Source organism: Arvicola amphibius, chromosome 5 (genome assembly GCF_903992535.2).
Source record: "Arvicola amphibius chromosome 5, mArvAmp1.2, whole genome shotgun sequence".
In the NCBI taxonomy this organism is placed as follows: Eukaryota; Metazoa; Chordata; class Mammalia; order Rodentia; family Cricetidae; genus Arvicola; species Arvicola amphibius.
The window spans coordinates 102,607,253-102,628,102 of NC_052051.1; the positions used below are offsets into that span (position 1 = coordinate 102,607,253).

Sequence of the window (20,850 nt, forward strand, 5' to 3'; positions counted from 1 at the left end):
GTCATCTGTACACATGTGTGGCACATATAGGCAAGCAAGCACAGACAAATACTAATACATAATTTTTTATAATTATGTCTCTTATCAAGTATGTTTAATAAATTCATTTAAAATATCTTAAACTTTAAAAAGGTATTACACAAAACTTTATGTTTATTATTTCTATCTACTGATGAACTTAAGCAACATTGTTCTTGTGTGACTTTTTTCCTTTATTGACAAATAGCACCTACTCACTATCCTACTCTCTCTTGCTTTTTGCTTTGTAGGACTCTGCATAACCATGTGACTTAGTGATAGACTTTTTGGTATTACCTCTTTTGTTCAGCCAAATGTCCTCTGTGCCTAGAACAACAATATGACTACTTGTTTTTGTGACTGTGAACGAGGGACCATAATGCTATAGTTTGGCTATTAAATATTCCTCAAATGCCCACATGTCAAGGATTTGCTGTGCCTAGTATCCCTGGCCATGGCTGTCCTGGGAAGTAATGTAAGTGTTAAGAGGTGGGATCTAACTGGAGAAAGTTAGTTATTAGATATGTGGTCTTGGAGGGGGTTTTGCCCCCCCCCCTTTTTTCTCCTTTTATTTGTTGGACATCATAAGGTGTTAGCATCTTTCTCTGTCACACGTCCCCACCTTGGGCTTTGCCAAAGGACCAAAGACAACAGACCAAACAACACCCCTTTGTCCCCAAGTCCCTGCAAAGTGCATCTTGGATACTAGGAGGGACAGAACACCTCCAGGACACATGTGGCACCCCAACAGCTGTGATCACATTGCTCTCCCAGGCACTTGATGATAGTCACAAAGGGCACCTGGAATGGATGCAGAAATGACTTGACTTGCATGAGCAGGTTACAGACCACGAGGAGGTCAGGAAACATTTCCAAAATGGGAATGTCTGGAGTGTGGAGAAGCTCTTGCCCCTCTGATCTGCAGACAGTGTCCTGAATCAGGCTCCCTCCACCTAGTCTAGTTTACCCATGGGCTAGCTCCTCTTGGAGCCTTCCTCTGTGTCACTCTGCCCAGCCTGACTCCTTGGCATTAAATATAAAGTATTTTGTAAGAGACTTAAAAGTACATACCAGTTTAAAACGTGAGACTTATTGTTCTTGTAGTCTGAAATGAGATGTAATGAACAATTATAACATTAAGTGTAGGTAGATTTAAGTTACATGTATGAACACACAGAGAGTGAACAGGAATTGGGGAAAGTGGATGCTCTTGGTGGGCCCTACCAAAGGTATGCCACTGCATAAAACACACATACAACAGTCAACAGAGGAATTTAGTGAAAAAAAAAATAGGGCACCAATGTAATAGATTATTAAAAATTGCTGGGGATCTCCAAGTAGCTTGTTGCAGAATCCCTGGCAGTGGCAAGTAGTGGGCAGTGGGTCCTGAGAGCAGTCAGTTCCAGTCAGGGCTGGTGCAGGAAACCACGTGGCAGGTCTCCAAAGGTGGCTGGTCCCCAGTGGCGAGCCATGTGGGTGGCGGGTGAGAGACAGACAGATAGGCACACCATGTAGAGTGTGGTTGGATATTTATTTAGTGGTTATGGAAGGGAAGGGAGAAGGGCAGGAGAGAGAGAGAAAGAGAGAGGGAAAGATAGAGGGAGGGAGGGAGGGAAGAGAGACCCAAGCTGCCTCTCCAAGAGGAAGATGGAGAAGAGAGACTAAGGCTGTAAGCAGTGAGGGAATGGGTGTGGCTTGTCTCTTAAAGAGACAGAACAACCATTACATCATTCCCTAACAAAAGACAGAGGCTAGTTTCCCTGAGAGGAACTTGTAAATGCCAGCTATGGCATCTAGTCACATCTGTCTAGGTTTCCTCACCAAGTGGGTGTTGGGAGGTGGAGTCCTGCCAGGCTGGGCTGTGTCTTCCATTTTCTTTCTTCTATGTTCCTTTATCTACTTACTTATTTCTTCCAAACCACAGCATGTCATCTCAGGAAACCCACTTTTTAGAGTTAAAAAAATAGTGTAATGAGCAAACACATTTCAAACCACCAAAACTTTTCTTTAGAGAAGCTGGGCTATGTGAGCCACATGCAAAGCATGATGGGATGGTCAGTGACTCAAGTAAAGTCTCCAGCTTCACTCTCAAAGAGTAGAAACCCCTGCTTGTCATCCACACGAAGCTTTAGCAAAGTGCACAGGTTTTATGACTCTAGGGCTCATGGCTGGTAACAGGCCCTGTGTCCCCAGCTGACTGCTTAAAGATCATCATCAGTAAAATGCAGGCCACATAGGGGAATCCATTGTTCAAGTTCAATGTTATCCTGATGTAGGATTCCCCTCTGTATGCTGTGAATATGTTTTATTACCATTGGTTAGTAAAGAAACTGCTTTGGCTTATGACAGGGCAGAATAGAGCTAGGTGGGAAAGCTAACCTGAATGCAGGGAGAAAGAAGGCAGAGTCAGGAGCTGCCATGGAGTTGCTGAAGGAGAAAGATGCCAGAACCTTATGGGTAGGGCACCCTTGTGGGGATACACAGATTGATAGTAATGGGTTAATTTAAGATGTAAGAGATAGCTAGGAATATGCCTAAGCTGTTGGCCAAACAGTGTTCAAATGAATATAGTTTCTGTGTGATTATTCTGTTCTGGGCAGCCAGGAAAGGAAAAAGCAGTCTCTGCTTATATTATCTTATTTAGTAGAACATGGAAACACTGTGTGTGCATGCATGCATGTGTATGTGTGAGTGTATATCTGCCTGCTCAACAGTGAGAAGTATGAGTTACAGCATAATTTCAATGAATCTGCCTGTCATGTTTAAGTTAGAAAGTTACCACAAGAAGAGCTGAATGTCATTTCACTGTACTTTAATGACTAGTTATTTAAAATCATCATATTTTATTTGAATGATGGCTTAGCAAATTTAATACTTCAAACACTTCTTTTTAGCAGATTTATGCCAAAGGTAGCGGACTTGGCCTGTGGAATTCCAGGACATAAACATTTGAGCCACCCCATTCCAAGAGGCAAATATGAAATTAGAGTAGGTACTTCCAGAGTGAAGGAGAAAATTCACACAAATGGTTTTATTGGCCAAACTCAAAATATAAAAATGATACCTGAGTCTGTGTTGTCATAGCTCATGTCTAGTCATGACATGCATGCATTCGAGTTGGAGACAATAACATTTTACTCATTTGGAATTAATTGTTTCCTGTCATCAAATTGCCTGCAATGCTTCATCTGTGGAAACCGCTCTTAGCTTGTAGACTAAGCTGGGTTTGGCACCTGGACTCTCCTTTGCCAACCCCCAGTATATGGACTTGGCTAGGAAAGTTCCTCTCTCACGTTTACCAGTAGTGGTCTTATGCAAATATGGTTTCATCTAAATGTAACCACCCTTACATATGAATTTTGTGGCAATTGGACTTTAAAGCATTGCTCTGTGTGTTTGTGTAATTGTGGAAGAAAGTCTTGATGCTTTCTTGTCATGGGCAAATTAACAGAATAGCCATGATCTGAGGTGTCTCCGTAAGCACTTGTGGAGGACGGTACTGGTGGGTCCCACTGTGTGCTTCTCCCTGTTGTCTCCAGCTTTGGGCTTCCTGTCCCTGCCCTGCCTTTGTCATGCTGCCCTGAGGTCAGAAAGTTCCTGTTGGAGGCCTAAGAGCCTGAGCTAGCATTAGCGCTGTCCTCATTAGGACCAGAGAAGGCTGAAAGAAGGGCCCATCTGGTTTTTCACTTTGCAGCATTGCCTGAGGGGTGACCCCCAGGTTCTGCACTGCAGGAACACAGGCAGTTGGGACACACTATGCTGGCAAATTGGCCCAATAAATATTCCCTTTTCCCCTTAGTTCAGCTGAAATACCATGATTTTTCAAGTGGAACCTTTTCTAGAAATAACAATAAAAAGGAAAGAAAACCAAAAAAGGGAAAAAAAGAAAAAAAACAAACTTGGAGTTCCAGAGTGCAGCTTGATGGAAATGTCCAGATCTGAGTTAACCTGAGGTAGCTGTGGTCTCCTCAGGTGAGACCCCTCATCTCTCTCCTTGTGGTTTGCAACCTTGGCTTCCGCTTACTGCTTGGCTACTGCACAGTTAGGGTTTTGGCTATAGTGACTAGGATACAGCTCTTTCCAGAGGCTCCCGTCTTGACTCCAGAGGAGACGCCTCTGCTCCTGCCATTGTGCCTTAAGTCCCCGTGAGGTTGTCAGAATCTTCTTTGTTAACATTTGCTGTTGAGCAAGGACCCCAAGCGTCCCAGATTTTGATACCTTCACTTGTCACTTGCTCTGGGTCTCTCTGTTGCTACACTTGACGACCTCTGAATGGTTTTCCATGCTGGCCAACGTAAGTGAGGGTTACAAAACTGGACCACTGCGTGGATGGCAAGCGATGTTTATTAGGTGGATGAGCGTGTTGCCAGGCTGCCTGTGGGAATGGAGGACAGCAGCTCAGCGGGAAAGCAAGCAGATGTTATATGATAGTCAGCAGAGTGGGGGTCTTGGAGCAAGAGGCGGGCCATTCGAGTTAATCTGGAACTAGATGCTCTTGTCTGAGGTAGCCGAGGAAGATCAGGAGAGTGGTGGCTGCCCCGCTAAGCAGAAATGAGGCTCGTGAGGCATGCTGGGTTTAGGCTTCTGCTTGTTTACAGTCAGAGTCCCTCTGTTTAGGGCATTGTCCGTGGCACTGCCATCTGGGGGATCCACTTTGGACCTCACGATCTCCAGTAAGGACCTCATTCCTCACTGTATATGCAGCATCCCCCTAGTTTACCCAGGAGTCGGTAGACACCACACAGGGAACCTGGCCTTTCACCTGTACCTGGTGTATCTTTGTCTTCTGGCTGAGATAGCAGCAGAGGAGACCAGCGAACTGGTGGAACATTTACTGTCGACAGCTGAAATAAGGTGACAGACAACACTGTACGATGATGAGATAGACCACTTAGAAGCCATAGCAGTTGTAAGCATGCATGCACCAAACAACAGAGCCACCAGACATGTGGAGCACAAACCGCTGGAACCAAAGAGAGAGACAGACAGGTTAGCAGTTATGTCTGGAGACGTCAATAGCCTACTCTTCACAACTGACAGGACAGCTGGCCAGAACACCACCTAAGTGACTAACGTCCTTATCCAGGAGCCAACACACGTGTAGAACACGCCACCCAACAGCAGCAGGATGCATGCTCTTTATCCTAATCATCTCTTCTTTATGATGGCTGCTTCAGTTAGCTTACAAAACAGAAGGTTTCATTACAGCTTTCTCACTCATGCATATCAAACTTTGTTCTTACTCCTCCTCTGTCCCCCACCTCTTCTTCCCTTTCCCTCCCTTATACCTTCCCCTGCCCTGAATTAGCTTCCCTCTGCCCCCCACAGTCCTCAACCCTGCATCTCCCATGTGAAAGACAATGTGATATCTGTCTCCCTGCATCTCCCATGTGAGAGACAGTGTGATATTTGTCTCCCTGATGCTGTCTTTCACTTACCATGATAGTTTTGCCCATTTTCCTGCAAGTGACTTATTTTTGTTCTCTTTTATGACAGAATGAAACTCCATTGTCTGTGTATACAGACCACAGTTTCTTTATCCATTCATCTGTTGAATGCATGTAGGCTGAGCCTGTGTCTTGACTATTGGGAGCTGTTTTGCCAAGAATGTGAACACACAGATCTGAATTACACACAGTTAGATTACCAAGGGGATCTCCCTAGGGTGGCAAAACTGGACCGTGTAGTAGTTGTGTTGCCAGGTGTTTGTAACTTAGTTTCATTTTTTCTGCTATATTCACTTCCCTATGGACTGCATTAATTTACATTCATAGCAGCAGTGTGTAAGAATTCAGAATACATGTTCTTTTCTAAGGCCCAGAAAACATACCAAGGCACACTGAGTACTAGTTAATGCAGACTCAGTGAGCTTAGAAGAACTAATACTGCACTGGTGCATGCCTGTAATCCCAGCACTTGGAAGGGTAAGGCAGCAGGATCATGAGTTTGAGGCCAGTCTGGACTATATAGTAAGTTCCAAGCCAGCCTGGGCTACATAATGAGACAGTGCCTATAGAAACAAATACCCAACCTGAAACTCTTCAGAGTGTATGATCTCCAACCACAGTGGTTCAAACTAGAAGCCAATAGCTGGAAGATAACAAAAAAAAATCTCAGTTCATTTGGAAAGTAATCAATATTCTTCTATATGATTCATGGATTAAAGACATTCTCAAGAGGCAGTTTAAAAATATGGAATGAAAAGGCATATAAGAAAAATATAACACAGTAGCTTGTGGCATGCAGTAAAATCAGACCCAGTGAGGAAACAGAGAGCCATTTAGAAAATAGGAAAATTTTGAAATTTTCCTTCAGCTACCTTGTCCAGGAACTGGAGAAAGATGAGCCAAGTAAATCTAAAATAAACAGAAGGAAAAAACCAAGCTGAGAATCAGGGTCATTGGCAATGAAAACAATGGCAAGAAAGAAAATCAGTGAAATGGGAATTTGGCTGTTCCAAATCAGCAGTTAAAGGTTCTGGTAGGAATTATACAGAGAAAGAGAGAGACTTACTAATGGCAGAAAGGAAAGAGAGGCTATCCCTATATACCCCTTAGACATCAAATGAGTAGCAAAATCAATACAATGAAAAACTCATAAAATCTGATGACTTCAATAAAACAACCCCTTTGTCCCTTAGCAGGTGAATGGTTAAGCAAATGGTGGCAAATCCATCTATGCATTACTGTTCATCAGTCAATAGCAGTCAACTGTTGGCACCTGTAGCTTGGATGACTCTCAGATGCTTTCTGGGTGTAAAAGGTCAAGCCTAGAGGTCACACATTGTAAGAGACCATTTGTATGGTGTCCTTGGAAGAACAGTATTGTACAGATGCGAGCCAGGGGTTCTAGAAGCAGGTGGTGGATGGGGGTGACATGAGGTGGGTTTTGTGTGATGTCATGATTCTTCATATTTTAGTTTTGTTCACTTGTTGTTTGAGACTGCTAGCCTGGAACTTGCTATATACAAGAGTGACCTCAAGCTCAGAGACCCACCTGTTTCTGTTTCCCAAGGACCGAGGTTAAAGGCATGCACAATTGCACCTGGGTAACATGTTTTATTTTTAATTATGTGCATATGCGTGCGTGAGTGTAGGTTTGTGTAGAGGAGTGCAAGTGCTTGTGGAGTCCAGAAGAGGGCATGGAATCTCAGTGGACTCGAGTTACAGGTGGTAGCGAGCCAGTCTGTGCGGGCGCTGGAAACCCAACTCTGGTCGTCTCTAAGAGTGATGCATATTCTTAACCATGAGCTCTCCATCTTAACCATGGAGAACAGAGACATTAACCTGCACGTGACAAAATGCTATGGTGTAGGCATTGCCTATCGTAACAGTATTAAATCTGTGGTCTGACTTTTTACAGCAGCTTTGTCAGATGTCCCCTTGTGGGGCAGGTGGGGAAGATTATGCAAACCCTTGCTGCACCATGTTTTAGTTTGTTTATTCACTTAAATTAATTTTATTTTTATTTAATTTATTTCATTTTTTAAAAAGAAAACCAACTACCTTTTTTCATTTTGTACACCAATTCCAGTTCCCTCTCCCTTCCCTCCTCCCATTCCTTCTACCTATCCTCCCATCCCCTCTCCATTCCCCAGAGAGGGCAAGGCACATTGCTTTGGGGAAGGTCCAAGGCCCTCCCTACTATATCTAGGTTGATCAAGGTATCCATCCAAAGGGAATAGGTTCCCTAAAAGCCAGTACAAGCAGTAGGGATAAGTCCTGGTACCACTTCCAGTGGCCCCTCATTCTACCCCAGCCACACAACTGTCACCCACATTCAGAGGGACTATTTTAAACCTACGCTGGTTCCTTCCTTGTCCGGCTGTAGGTAGTGAGCTCCCATTAGCTCAGGTAAACGGTTTCCGTGGGTGTCCTCATCATGGTCTTGACCTCTTTGCTCCTAGGTGAACAATTTAACTAGACCTATAATCTGCAAGGAAATAGAAGTTGTCATCGAAAACCTCCTAACCAAAAAAAGTCCAGGGCCAGATGGGTTTAGTGTAGGATTCTACCAGAACTTCCAAGAAGAGCTAATACCTACACCCCTCAAAGTGGTCCAGAGAATAGAAACAGAAGGAACATTGCCAAACTCTTTTTATGAGGCTATAGTTACCCTGATACCAAAGACTCAACAAAGAAAGAGAATTACAGACCAGTCTCACTCATGAACATAGATGAAAAAAATATCCAATAAAATGCTGGCAAACTGAATCTAAGAACACATCAAAAGAATTATCCACTATGATCAAGTCAGCTTTTTATCCCAGAGATGCAGAGATGATTCAACATGTGAAAATCTATCAATGTAAGCCACCATATAAATAAACTGAAAGGAACAAAAGCATATAATCATCTCATTAGATGCTGATAAAGCATTTGACAAAATCCAACACCACTTCATGATAAAGTTCTTGGAGAGATCAGGGATACAAGGAATGTATCTAAACATAATAAAAGCAATATACAGCAAGCCAACAGCCAACATCAAATTAAGTGGAGAGAAATTCAAAGTGATTCCACTAAAATCAGGAACACGACAAGGCTGTCCACTCTCTCCATATCTCTTCAACATAGTGCTTGAAGTTCTGGCTAGAGCAATAAAACAAAAGGGGATCAAGGGGATACAAACTGGAAAGGAAGAAGTCAAAGCGTTGCCATTTCTATTAATTTTATATGTGTGGGTGTTTCTTCTGCATGTATGTCCATGCACCACATGCATGTCTGGTACCTGTGAATGCCAGAAGATGGCACCAGATCCCCTAGAATTAAAGTTACAGACAATTGTGAGCTGCCATGTGGATGCAGGGAATCGAACTCTGGTCCTTCTAGAACAGCAGCAAGTGCTCCTGACGGACAAGCCATGTCTCCAGCTGTCTCACCATACTGCTCTGTCACTGTCTATGTGTCTCGAGGACCAGTAGATCTATCTGACCACTAAGCTTCCACCTAGCATTCTATCTATTCTGTGGTCCGCCTCAGCTCCCTACAATTAGTGTGAACCGCACTAAACATCTTCCGGGTGAAATGCAGGCAGGTAGTGGTCTGTTGGCTTCTGGTGAGCTCTGCGCTCCAGCATTGTTCTGTGCTCTCTAGTCAGAGACGAGTGGGATCCAGACGGTGATGCACAGCTGAGGAAACCGATAAGGAACTTTTATGAGTGTGCTTGAACAGTTCACAGATACTGATGACACAATGAATCTCTACAGAGGCTCAGAGGTTAAAGCCAGGGCTGGTGGGTAGGAAGTACCCAGACTAACACCCGTGACCCTGACTCCATATTCCTGTCACTGTCCAGAGAGGAAACAGGCATGACTTATCTCTGATTCACGTGGGCCTGCAGTAGTGAGTGGAGACGTGATACCTGTTGGGGTGCTGGGGTTGTGGGGTAATTGTAGTGGCCAAAGTGGGGATTCCAGTGGCCCTTTCCAGGGTGGACACCAAAGGTGATGGTTAGGTCAGCATGAAAGAAACTTACTACCAGGTAGGTCAGACCTAACCAAAACCACAAAATGGGCCATTTGTTTTCCTCTGTGCCATTTAGAGAAACTTAAACTGGGCAAGATGACTTGCACTGTAGAATACGATGTCCAGGCAGTTGAGTAAGTTGTGAGGATTTGAGGGCGGTGTTATAGGGAAGTCTCTCAGAATGGAAAGCAGTGCTGGACCATGGAGGGTGAGTCCTGGGAGAGACCAGGCTCTGATGTGGCCCTAGAGGAGAAGCCTGTGACAGCTGGGAGGGCCCCGAGGATCCAGTGGCTTCCCGGCCACTTCGGCCTTCAGGTTGCCTGCATTTAAATCACAACCCCTTTCATTACTATGTTATGTTGTTCCAGCAAATGCGCTTTCTGCAGATCAAAGCAGATTCCTTGATGACACACGTCAGGACTGTGGGCGTGGGGTGGCGTGGGCAGGAGCATTAGGCAGGTTTGTAGGGCCATTCCCAGGATGTTTCCCATGCCGGCTTACTTGCCAGGAGTCAGGGTAGCCTGGCGAACAAAGTGAGAATATAGGCTAGTTTGCAGAATAAATGCCTCATAGACAAATGCTAGGGGCTTAGACACTGGGCGTCACTGTGGCCAGCAGTTGGGGTATTGAACCTGGAGTTTCCATAGCATTGAGATGTACCTTGGGAGAAGGGGTTCAGGGTGTGAAAGGCACCTCAGAACTCAGCTTGGATGGGACTTTGCCTAAGGAGGGAAGGCAGCATGTGTGAGGTCATTTGACTCCACTGCCTCTCCGCCTGCTCATGGTATCAGTGTCTTCTCCTTCCTCAGGGGTGCAAATGACCAAAGTGGACACAGGCAACAGTGGCTGGAGGGTGCAGGAGGAGAAAGGGGAGCTGGAAAAGCAAGGCGCATTTTAAGGAAGGTGCGCTAAAGAGGCGGCCCATAGCTGATCCACTGACATCCCTGGTCCAGCCCTCAGAGCAAAGCTCATCCATTTATTCCCAGCAGGCTTCTCCCTTCCTCTCCATGCCGACCCCTCAGCAACTACATTAGGTTCCTCTCTCGTTCTGTTCCTGTTAGTGAAGAGTCACTGCTATGCATTTTTGAGGGGACTTGAAATGCTTGTGACAAAAATCAGAAATAAAATAGAAATGTATGTTTACTCATCCCTAATGAACTGGGAAGTGAATGAGTGTGGTCAGGCAAACGTGGGTCGGGTCTGTAGGACACCAGGATTATGGGGAGTTGTTCCAAAGTTAGGGTTATAGATCTGTGATTTCCTAAAGCCTTTTAAGGTCTAAGGTCTAACCTTTTTAAAAGTTGGAATTAAATCCTACAGCCATTGTGTGGCGCAGAATTGGAATTGAAGTCTAGAATTGAACTGAACTAAATCTCTGGATTATCTGCCTTTGGAATCCTGAAAATTAATGCCCTTCTTTTAAGTAGTTCAAGATCTTCTGATGCTGCTGCTGCTGCTGCTCCACTCCCGGGAAGAGCCCTTCGCTCACGTCTTGTCCTGAGGGAGAGGTAGAAGGGCTGTGGCCGCATCTGAAACCTCCCTGCATGTATGCACCCTTGCCAGTCCGGTCCCCACATCAAAGCTCATTTGCAGATGGGAATTTGGATTCCATTGGGTAACACTGGAATTAAAGGGCCAGCAGGCCATGGTAGGGCTATTTATAATGAGGGTGGCTCTAATGGGTTTCCCATGGCTCTTTGTAGTGAGCACTGTCCTTGTCTTTCACAGAGACACGCCCTGTGGAAATGGGCTGGGTCTGAACTGGAGTCAGACAGGAAGTAGAATTCATGGGGTTTCCGTGGTTCAGTGTCCTGCATCTCCCAGATGGCAGGGAGAGAGAGGCAAAGACGTCTCTCTCATGGACAAACTCAGATTTCCACTATAAGGAGTGAAGAAATTAGCTTTATATCTAGTAATTTTCAAGAAAAATTATAGCCTTTGAATGCTATTGGTTTCTAAAAATACAATAAAATGGGAGGTCATTTCAGTGGGTATCTGTGTCAGATTTTATGGATTTTAATCTTTTACTTTGTGGATGAATGCGCGCGCGCACACACACACACATATAAAACAAGATATTTTATGTAATATATAATTTGCATATACAGTCATGTTATTTATGTGTATACATTATATGTCTACATATACATATTTAGTGCTTTCTGGGTGCTCACTTTTTTTTTCCTCATTTTTTTATTAAAGATTTCCATCTCCTTCCCTCCTCCTCCCCCTTCCCTCCCCTCCCTTCCACCCATACCCCCACTCCACCCCTCTCCAAGACAAAGAGCCATCAGGGTTCCCTTCACTATGTTAAGACCAAGGTCCTCCCAGCTCCCCCTAAGTCCAGGAAGGTGAGCAACCAAACTGACAAGGCTCACAGTGAGCCCGTCCATGCTGTAGAGTCGTTTCTGAATCACCTTGCTAAAAAGGAGTTGCACTGGAACAAAGCTTTACTTTAAAAAAAAAGTAAAGTTTTCTTGCATCCTCCAAGAAAAAAAAAAGGAATTGGTATATTTAAACTACTGATTGTGTGCACGTATGTATGTGTGGGTATACTCATTCATGTGTACATGTATGGAGATTGGGAGTTGGTGTTGGATGCCGTCCTCTGTTATTCTTCACTTCTCTTTTTGAGACCTGGGTTTCAATAAACCTGGAGCTTTCTGCTCTGGCTGGCCCTTGAGCCCCTTGTATCTGTCTGTCTCCATGCCCCCAGCAATGGGCTGCAGACGCATGCTCCCATCCCCATCTGCCCTCCTGCCTCCATGCCCCCAGCAATGGGCTGCAGACGCATGCTCCCATCCCCAGCTGCCCTCCTGCCTCCATGCCCCCAGTGATGGGCTGCAGACACATGCTCCCATCCCCAGCTGCCCTCCTGCCTCCATGCCCCCAGCGATGGGCTGCAGACACATGCTCCCATTCCCAACTGCCCTCCTGTCTCCATGCCCCCAGCGATGGGCTGCAGACGCATGTTCCCATCCCCAGCTTTCACATGGGTGCTGGGGATCTGAAATCAGGTCATCAGCATGTTTGTGCATCAGACACTTGACCCACTGAGCCATCTCTCCAGGATCTAGACCATAAATTCCTAAACTTAAAGTCTGTACATCAAAGGATGAAGGTATAAACTGTTAGTGTTATGACCCACTGTCTGCCCTGCCGGGATCCCTCAACAAGCTGCCGGGACCCGCTGCAACCACCTTGGTTTGTGGACCCGCAGCAAATCCATAACAACAGTTAGCTGGTTTTACAGATTTCTGAATTGTAAGGGGGTACCAGTATCACAAGAAAAAGTATCTCGCAATACTATACTTAAAACATAATTAGTATAAGTGGAAGTCAAATGTAAGAGGGGAGTGTGTGCATGTCACATGATGGTTAATTTTACACATCAACTTGTTTGGACTATGTTTTCAGAGTCATGGTTCAGCATTTTTCTGAGAGTTACCATAAAGAGATGAGTATGCTGTCTCGATGAGACTAACTTTCCAAGGGTGGACTTCAGCGAACAGTTCTGTCAGCGAACAGATTGCCTTCCTTCATTGGTGAGGCTGGGGTTTCTCCAGAGCAAGGAGTTTTGCAATGAACAGCCCTTAGGAAAAGGAGGTTAGAGTTTTTTCTGAGTCTCTGGTACAAAAGTCTTTGGCCCTGAATTTCTATATCAGCTCTTTCCTGGGTCACCGGCTCATCAGCTTAACCTTCAGATGGTGAACATGTAAGCCTTCATAATTGCGTGAGCCAATTCCTTGATGTATTATTACATATATTACACAGAGTTTATATCAAGTAAATATGTACTTTATATACCTCACTGCTGGTTCAGAAAACCCTAACACTCTTCTTTTTAGAGTAGCTCATTGGTGGAGAACTCTGTGACCAAAAAATTAAATTAAATGGTGTTTTCCTTCAGACCTAACTGGATCCCATACAGCCAAGAAGAAATTTTAATCTGCCTAAAATGAACAAAAAAGCATATTTTAGGTTAGGTGTATGTGTGTGTGTATGTGTGTGCATGCATGTATGATTTTTATTTTTAGATTACCGTACAAAGTATCAGGATTCTTTAGTGTATTTTCATACTTACTTGTTTTTGGTTGCTTCTGCTCCCCTTCCTCCATCTCCCTGGCCCTCCCACCCCACTCCCACCCCTCAGTATTCTCTGTTCTGTCTTTCATGTGTTCTTCCACCCTCTCTATCCTTCTTAAGCTTCTTTTCCCCATCTCATGATCTACTTCCTGATTTCCTGACATTTGCCCACACTCATGTCCACAAAAATAACAATTAGAAGCCAAGCCCTGAATCTGAGAGAAAGCATGCCACACTGGTCTATGCCATTTACCTTAATATATTCTCCAGAATAAAATTCCGTTGTGTTGAGGCACCTCCTTCTTAGTGGCCATCAGTTGATGGGCTCCCAGGCTGTGACTAGAGCAACAGTTAACATGGCATGCAGGTGTCTCTGCGACGGGATTTAAAGTGGCGGATCCTGCCCCTGAGCATGGTGGCTGCACGTCTTTTTGTCCCAGCTCTTGGGAGGCAGAGGTAGACAGATCTTTGTGAGTTCTAGGCCATCCAAGGCTGCATAGCTCAAGGGGGAAAAAGTAGAATAAAGTGTAATATAGCTAGGTCATAAAGCGTTTCTATTTTTAGTTTAAATATTTAAAGTGGTTTAACATTCTTAGCCATCAGGCAAATTAAAACTGCATTGAGAGTCCACCTTGCACCAGTCACAATGGTTGGTCTTCAGGAAAACAAAGGACATCAAATGCTGGCCAGGATGTGGGAAAAGAGAAACCCTTACTATTGCTGAGGGTGTGGGGATTAGGATGGAGGAATCTCCATAAAGAAAATTAAAATTGTCAAATGCTCCAAAGGTTTTGAAGCCTACTGGCCAGGGGTATTCAGGGAACTGTGTTGGAGTCAAAGAAGGCAGTATATTGGCTCAACTGAGGTCCCTATGAGTACCAGGGTGCAACACAAAATGTGATGAAGGACTCAATAACCCCAAACTTGTCCACTATATTTTTTGAATTAGCATTTGGAATAACTTCACATCTTAAAAGTGTTTACGGGCAAACATGCTTTGCATCTCTCTCCTGTGATGTAAGCTGGGTACGGTGTGTCTAAAACTTCGATTAATTGTCCCTAGAGTTGGGTGGATAGGGAAATGGTGGATAGGGAAACATTACTGCAGCAAGTTAAGTCTTCAAACGAAACATATAAAATGGCTTTCCAGTCTTTTATAGGCTTCTGGCACACAGTAGGTGTTTGTTAAACAGGCAATACAAAAGATGAGATTCCTGGGTTGTTCAGCAGCATCTCTGCCTAGGGAACAGGTGGTGCAGGTGTTGCTGAAGATGGGGATGCCGAGAACATTGTGAGGATGCTGGTGGAAAGGCCATGTTAGCTAGGAGGTACCGGCCAGCTCCTTTTACAGCTGAGCCTCCCTGGCTGAGCCTCCTTCCTCCAGCCCACGGCGCTGTTAACGAGGGGGCCCAGACGCTACTTGCTCAGCCACTTGCTCACTGCCTGTCAACTTTCCTTTTTACTTCTTGTTTGTTTCCTGGTTAATTGCCTCTGGTCTGTGGGTAATGCTTTATGATTGGGGCCTAAGCCCCGGCATTCCCTGGACCTGATGAATCAGTCTGCGTCTCTAGGTGGCTTTCAGTGTGAGGTCACTGGCCAGTCCAGCAGTTGCAGAACACGGCAACTAGATCCTTAGCACCCGTGGACTCGGCAGGAGTTTGGGTGAGTTGGGAACGGGGCCACAGGCTGAAAAGAGCTGAAGAGACCCAAGAAGGGTGGCAGACCGGCCAGCGTGTTTTGGTAGAAACCTGAAAGGCAGGTGAGTGTGTGTGGGCAAGCTGGGGCTTGGCTGCCATGCACTGGGCTCCCCTCCTGGTGGAATCTCTCCCGTCCGCCTCCTCTTCTCAAGTATTTTGCCTGAGCAGACCAATGGCTTCTCGCCATCTAGATGCTTTTAAATAGAGAGGTTTCAAAGTGATATGTACAAATGTGAGCAAATTTATTTAGATTAAATCTTTGATACATTAAGTTTCCAACACCACTTTCTCGTGTCTGAGACCTGGCGGTTGGCGAGGACTCCATGGGAAGGTGCTCATAGCTTGTGACACCAGAGTCTGTGGCATTGATGTGTTGACTTCAGGCCTCGGCATTCACAGTTTACATGTGCTCACCCTGTCTCCTCTTCTCTTCGTGCCGCCTCCCTCTGCTTCCTCCAGTCCCACCAGGCTTTACCTTTTGGTCAACAGAAGTTCGTTTTGTGTCCAGCGGGCCAGGACTTGGGCATCCAGTAACAAATAGGACAGGTATGCTTCTGCCGTGTGGAACTTTGCATGTTGGCCTGAGGTGAGACACGGAACTGATAAAGGATGTCATGGATAATGGCAGGTTGTGTGACTGCCGTGAAGGCCGAGTGTGGGGATGGAGAGTGGTGGGGTGAGATGGGCCAAAGCTGTTTTCTGTACGGTGGACAAGGAAAGCTTCTCTGAGAGATGGCAATCTGCCAAAGAAAGGGAGGGGGCTAGAGCTGAAGGTTCATCCCAAATGTGGGAAAGGCTGCACTGGGGCTGGGTGGGGTATGAGGAGAAACATCTTTCCTGACCCTCAGTAGCCTGTAGACTGAGAGCACATTAGCACAACGATGCTTATCTTTAATTACTCCCCACACCTGTAATTTTTCCTACTTTGTCTATATTTACTACCTCATTAGCCCCCCACTACCCCCCTTTCTACTCTTCTTCCTCCTCCCAAATGATTGCCCTTCTGAGGGAGCATTTTTAACTTCCAGAAGTTCTGTCTCCCTCCCTGTGTATGCATACATGTTTCTGATGTGTGTGCTGGGAAAGCGCCTTCTTCTCCTTCTGAATCCTCTCTGTCTTATGACCCCTGGAAGCCCAGCTCTGCCCAGTTTAGGTGACAGGAAAGGCAGAGTGCAGAGGGCGTCTGAGCTGTCTTCTCTAAGTGAAAAGCCACTGTCGAATCCTCCCCTCTTTGCCCTGTGGGAATGAGGAACAACCTTACATGTCATCTTTTAAAGTGCCTGGTTAAAGATAAGCACAGGGAAAGCTAGGGCAGGGCTAGCCTCTTGTGAGCAGCTGCGGAGCGTGTCCATGGAAACCCCCTTTGCTGGAGAGGACCTGCCTCGCAAAACCTAGAGCATCTTTCAAACACTGAATGGAACTCCTGCCGAATCTGTATGTTGGGGAGGCTTTCCTTGTGGAGGGGTAAGTGTGGGAGCCTCAGGCTGCAGCTCACCTTCACTGGTAACCATCAAAGGCAGCTCCCCACACGGGGAAGCACCTGCCACCCCGGCGCTCCATGGGACTTCGGCTACAATCACCTCGTGTCTGGATTTACTCTTAGTTTCCTGGTCCATGACAGTAGCTCCTACCATTTGCAACTTAGAATTTTGATATTCCTTTCATAAGATTGATCTGGGCTATCTCGTAGCAGCTTTGAGCACAGCTGTGGAGGTCATCCACCTCCTCAGAAGCTCTCAGAGGTGGGGCTTCCCAGGAGGACAGCAGTTTTGCAGATGTTGGGCTATTGTTTTCTCCCCAGACAATGGCATTCTTAAGATGATCTGGGAAGTGAATTCTATTCTGCAGTGGTCCCAGGAATGGTACTCTAGTAGTGTGGTGGAATGGCCATTCAAGTACTTTTGCTACAAGATGAGGCAAGATGATTGATTTAAAATTGGACTTTTGGATCACAAGTCCATTTAGGTGGATGGAGTGTTTGCTTGTTTATCAGTGTTCCCACTGTGAGCATTTGATGTGTTCCCACTGTGTGCATATGCTGTGTTTTGATACAATATTTACCAGGTGCCATAAGTAGACCCAAAATATTATCATAGAACATCTGATCTGGAATGCTCTTTCTGCTTCACACTGAGTCTTTGATGCTGCTGGGGGAAACTGGTGTAGAACCCAAAAGGAGAAATGGCTGTAATGTTGATATTGCTTATGCAGTGTAGACTCTGGGTAAAACACCTGCTTTTCCTGCCTCTTCGAGATGAGATTGATGGAAAGGCTCCCTCTCTGTTTTACTTGCAGGAGCCAGGTTGGTAGCTGAACTCCCATGCTGTGTGGCAACATAGAGGGTAGTGACATCTTTATGGAGACACGGGATAGGATAGGGCCTGGGTGAGCAGAGACTAAAGCTTGGGCAGTTGCCATTTTGGGCTGTTTCTAGGTAAAATCTAAGGCTTTATGAGCCCAGAAAGCCTGAAGCCCCCACCCACCCACCCACCCACCCACTCTTGAGAATTAAAGGCCATTATTTCAAACCTCCCAACATTTCTGACTGAGAGATTTCCCCTACAAAAACAGAAAGAGCTTCCTTTCTCTTTGCGAGAGACACATTCATCACCGAGTTAAAACATCTCATTTTCAACCAAGTGCAAGAACTTTAGTTGTCTGTTCCCTCAAATGCTGAGGAAAAGGAAAGAAGAACAAAGGAAGGAGGGATCCTTGGGGAAGTTTGGGAAGCTGCTTAGCAGAGTTGGAGGGAACTGGTGGCATCCTATGACTTTACCACAGTCATTGTTGGTGCTGGAAAGGCTGAAGTCCCTGGCCAGTGCCCTCCGGAAGCCTGTAGTCTGGGACAGGGAGATAATTAAGGGGAGGGAGGAGTGCAATTTGCTCCGGTGAGAGTTTAAAACAAAACAAGTTTGTTTACATACTCAGCAAGCTTCAACTTAAATCAATTTCTCAGTCACCCTTCTTCCTCTGGGAAAAGCCTTTAAACTGCTTCGCTGGGGAGAAGATATTTGTTATGGTGGGTGGTTGGGTGGCAGAATCCTTTTGTTATGTGCAACTTGATATTTGGAAGCATTGGTGGTAATTATTTGCCAACTTAACTGTTAATGATAAGAGCAGAAACAGGCAAAACCATCACTAAAATTAAGATTAATGGAGATGCCACTCACCCCAAAACATTGCATGTTGTACCCTCATGGTCATACTAGTTCCCAATGTTCCATTCCGTCCCTAGACACCATGAAAATCTCTGTCACCACAGCTTAGCTTGTATGTGTAGAATTGTAATATAAATCAATCATATAGGATATGTTTTATAGTCTGACTTTTTTCAAAAGACCTTTAAAAGCAATTCAGTACCAATGTGGGTTATTAGTCATTCATTGTTTGATGCTGCCGCTGTATTGTTTCTGGAGTCTTCCTAAAGGCCGATGTGTCAAACTCATGACTAAGGCCTGCAGTGCGTGAAGAAATAGTGGGGCCAAGGAGAAGGAAATTCTGGGATACATGCCCCAAAGGGAATATTGGGATCATGGCCCCTTCCTGTCTCTGGTGACCAGGACTTCTGTGTCTCAGTCCACGGTGTTGCCACCAGCCCAAAGTAGCAAGGCAAATGCTGAAAACCATAAGCAACAAAACAAATCTTTCTGTTAAGTTGGCTTTCTCGGATATTTTGTTGAGTCCCATAAAGCTGAGTAACAGAAGAGCAGCACCCCCATTGTGCAGACATGCCAGGGTTAAGCCGCTCACACGCTGATGGAATTTTTATCTTTCTAGTTTTGTCTTCTTCAGAATAAAGCTATTGTGAGCATTTGGTAACAAGTACCTATGTGAAGACAAATTTCTCTGTGGGAAATATCTAAGAGGGAAAGGTTGAATCATGAATTAGGGCTATATTATTTTAAAATTTATTTGTTTATTTATCTTTATTATTGTGTGTGTGCCCAGGCTCGCATGTGTGGGCGGATGTGAATCATCCTGTACACAAGGGTCAGGGCAGCTTTGTGGAATGGGTCTCTCCTTCCATTTACACAGGCTCTGGGCATTGAACCCGGGTCAGCAGGCTTGCATAGTTGCCGCCTTCCCCTGCTGTGCCTCTGCCATCCCTAATTTCCCTGCTGTGCCTCTCCCCATCCCTGTTTTCCCTGCTGTGCCTCCCACCATCCCTGTTTCCCTGCTGTGCCTCTGCCATCCCTATTTGCCCTGCTGTGCCTCTCTCCATCCCTGTTTTCCCTGCTGTGCCTCTCTCCATCCCTACTTGCCCTGCTGTGCCTCCCACCATCCCTATTTTCATTTTCTCTTTTTATTTCCACAGTAGTTGTGGTATGTTAGTTCTGCAGTGACTTCTCCATAGCATCCTTCCGCCACATAAGGTGGTTAGTCCAATTCGGTCATTCTGCCAGGTGAGCAGAGAAGCAATGAAAACTTTGGGTTCTCATTTACATTTACCTGGTGACAAATGAGTTTGAGCCATCCCTTTGTGCCTCTGTTTGCCATCCCTCTGTCTTCTTTGGGTGAAATGCTTGTTCATATACTTTGCCACTTTTAAAATGAAACGTGTGTTTCTTTCAAGACTTATTGTTTTGTGTTTTGTATTATTGTTCTTGTTGAGTTTTGAGAACTTGCATTAGTTCCTCCTCCTATTACTGCTATGACGAAATACCTGACAAAAAAGCCACCTCAGGTGGGAAGAGCTGCCAGTGGGCGTCGTTTGTCCCTACCCCCTTTCCTTAAGTTCATTGCACCTGTGTTCAGGAGAGGTACCAGTTTGCGTTTCCTTCTTTCTCTAACATCTGGGTTCATTGCAATCATTTTATCTTGTTGGGTAACTAGGGAAATATGCTATTTCCCTTTTAATTAACTAGGAGAGAGAATATGTGTAGAATTGCTCTTTTTCATCTTCAAATGTCTGGTGGATTCACCAGTACAGACAGCTTTTTAGACCTTGCACTCAATTTCTAGAAAACACTTGGCTGGATGTTTTGTTTCTCTAGTGAATATTGGTCCATCCTGATTCTCTTCTTAGGCTTCCGTGAGGATTTATTACTTTACATCTTCCCAAGAAGTTTGTGGGGTTTTGTCATAGGGGATCAGCATGTAGGCATGGAGTAGACATTTCTTCTCTTCTAGCACCTGCCCCATATGATTGTTCCCCACCCTTTCCTAAGCTATACTTCCTATCCTCTTGCTCTCCCCTTGGGTTGACTAGAGATGTCTGTCAAATAACCAGGGTTTCGTAGTCATTTTCATTTTGATCACTGTTTTCCTGATCAGTGGTTCCCTAACCTCCGTTTTGCTGTCACCCTTTAATACAGTTCCTCATGTTGTGCTTAACCCGACCATAAAATTATTTCATTGCTACTTCATGATTGTAATTTTGCTAGTGTTATGAATCATAATGTAAATATCTGCTATGCGACCCCCATGAAAGGTTTGCTTGACCCCCGAAGGGATCCCATCCAACAGGTTGAGGACCACTGCTCTAGACTTAACTTGCTTTTCTTTTCCTAGATTTTTTTAAAACTTATTTTCATTTTGTATTTTTATGACTTTATCTTGTTTATATATTTTTGCCCATATGC

At 45.0% G+C, this 20,850-nt stretch overlaps 1 protein-coding gene across 5 annotated transcripts in view; it reads left to right on the forward strand.

The window, feature by feature from the left end:
* The window catches only part of Fhod3 (formin homology 2 domain containing 3), a 412,222-nt gene that overhangs the window by 200,602 nt on the left and 190,770 nt on the right, over window positions 1-20,850 (forward strand). The gene's annotated exons all lie outside the window — the stretch shown is intronic.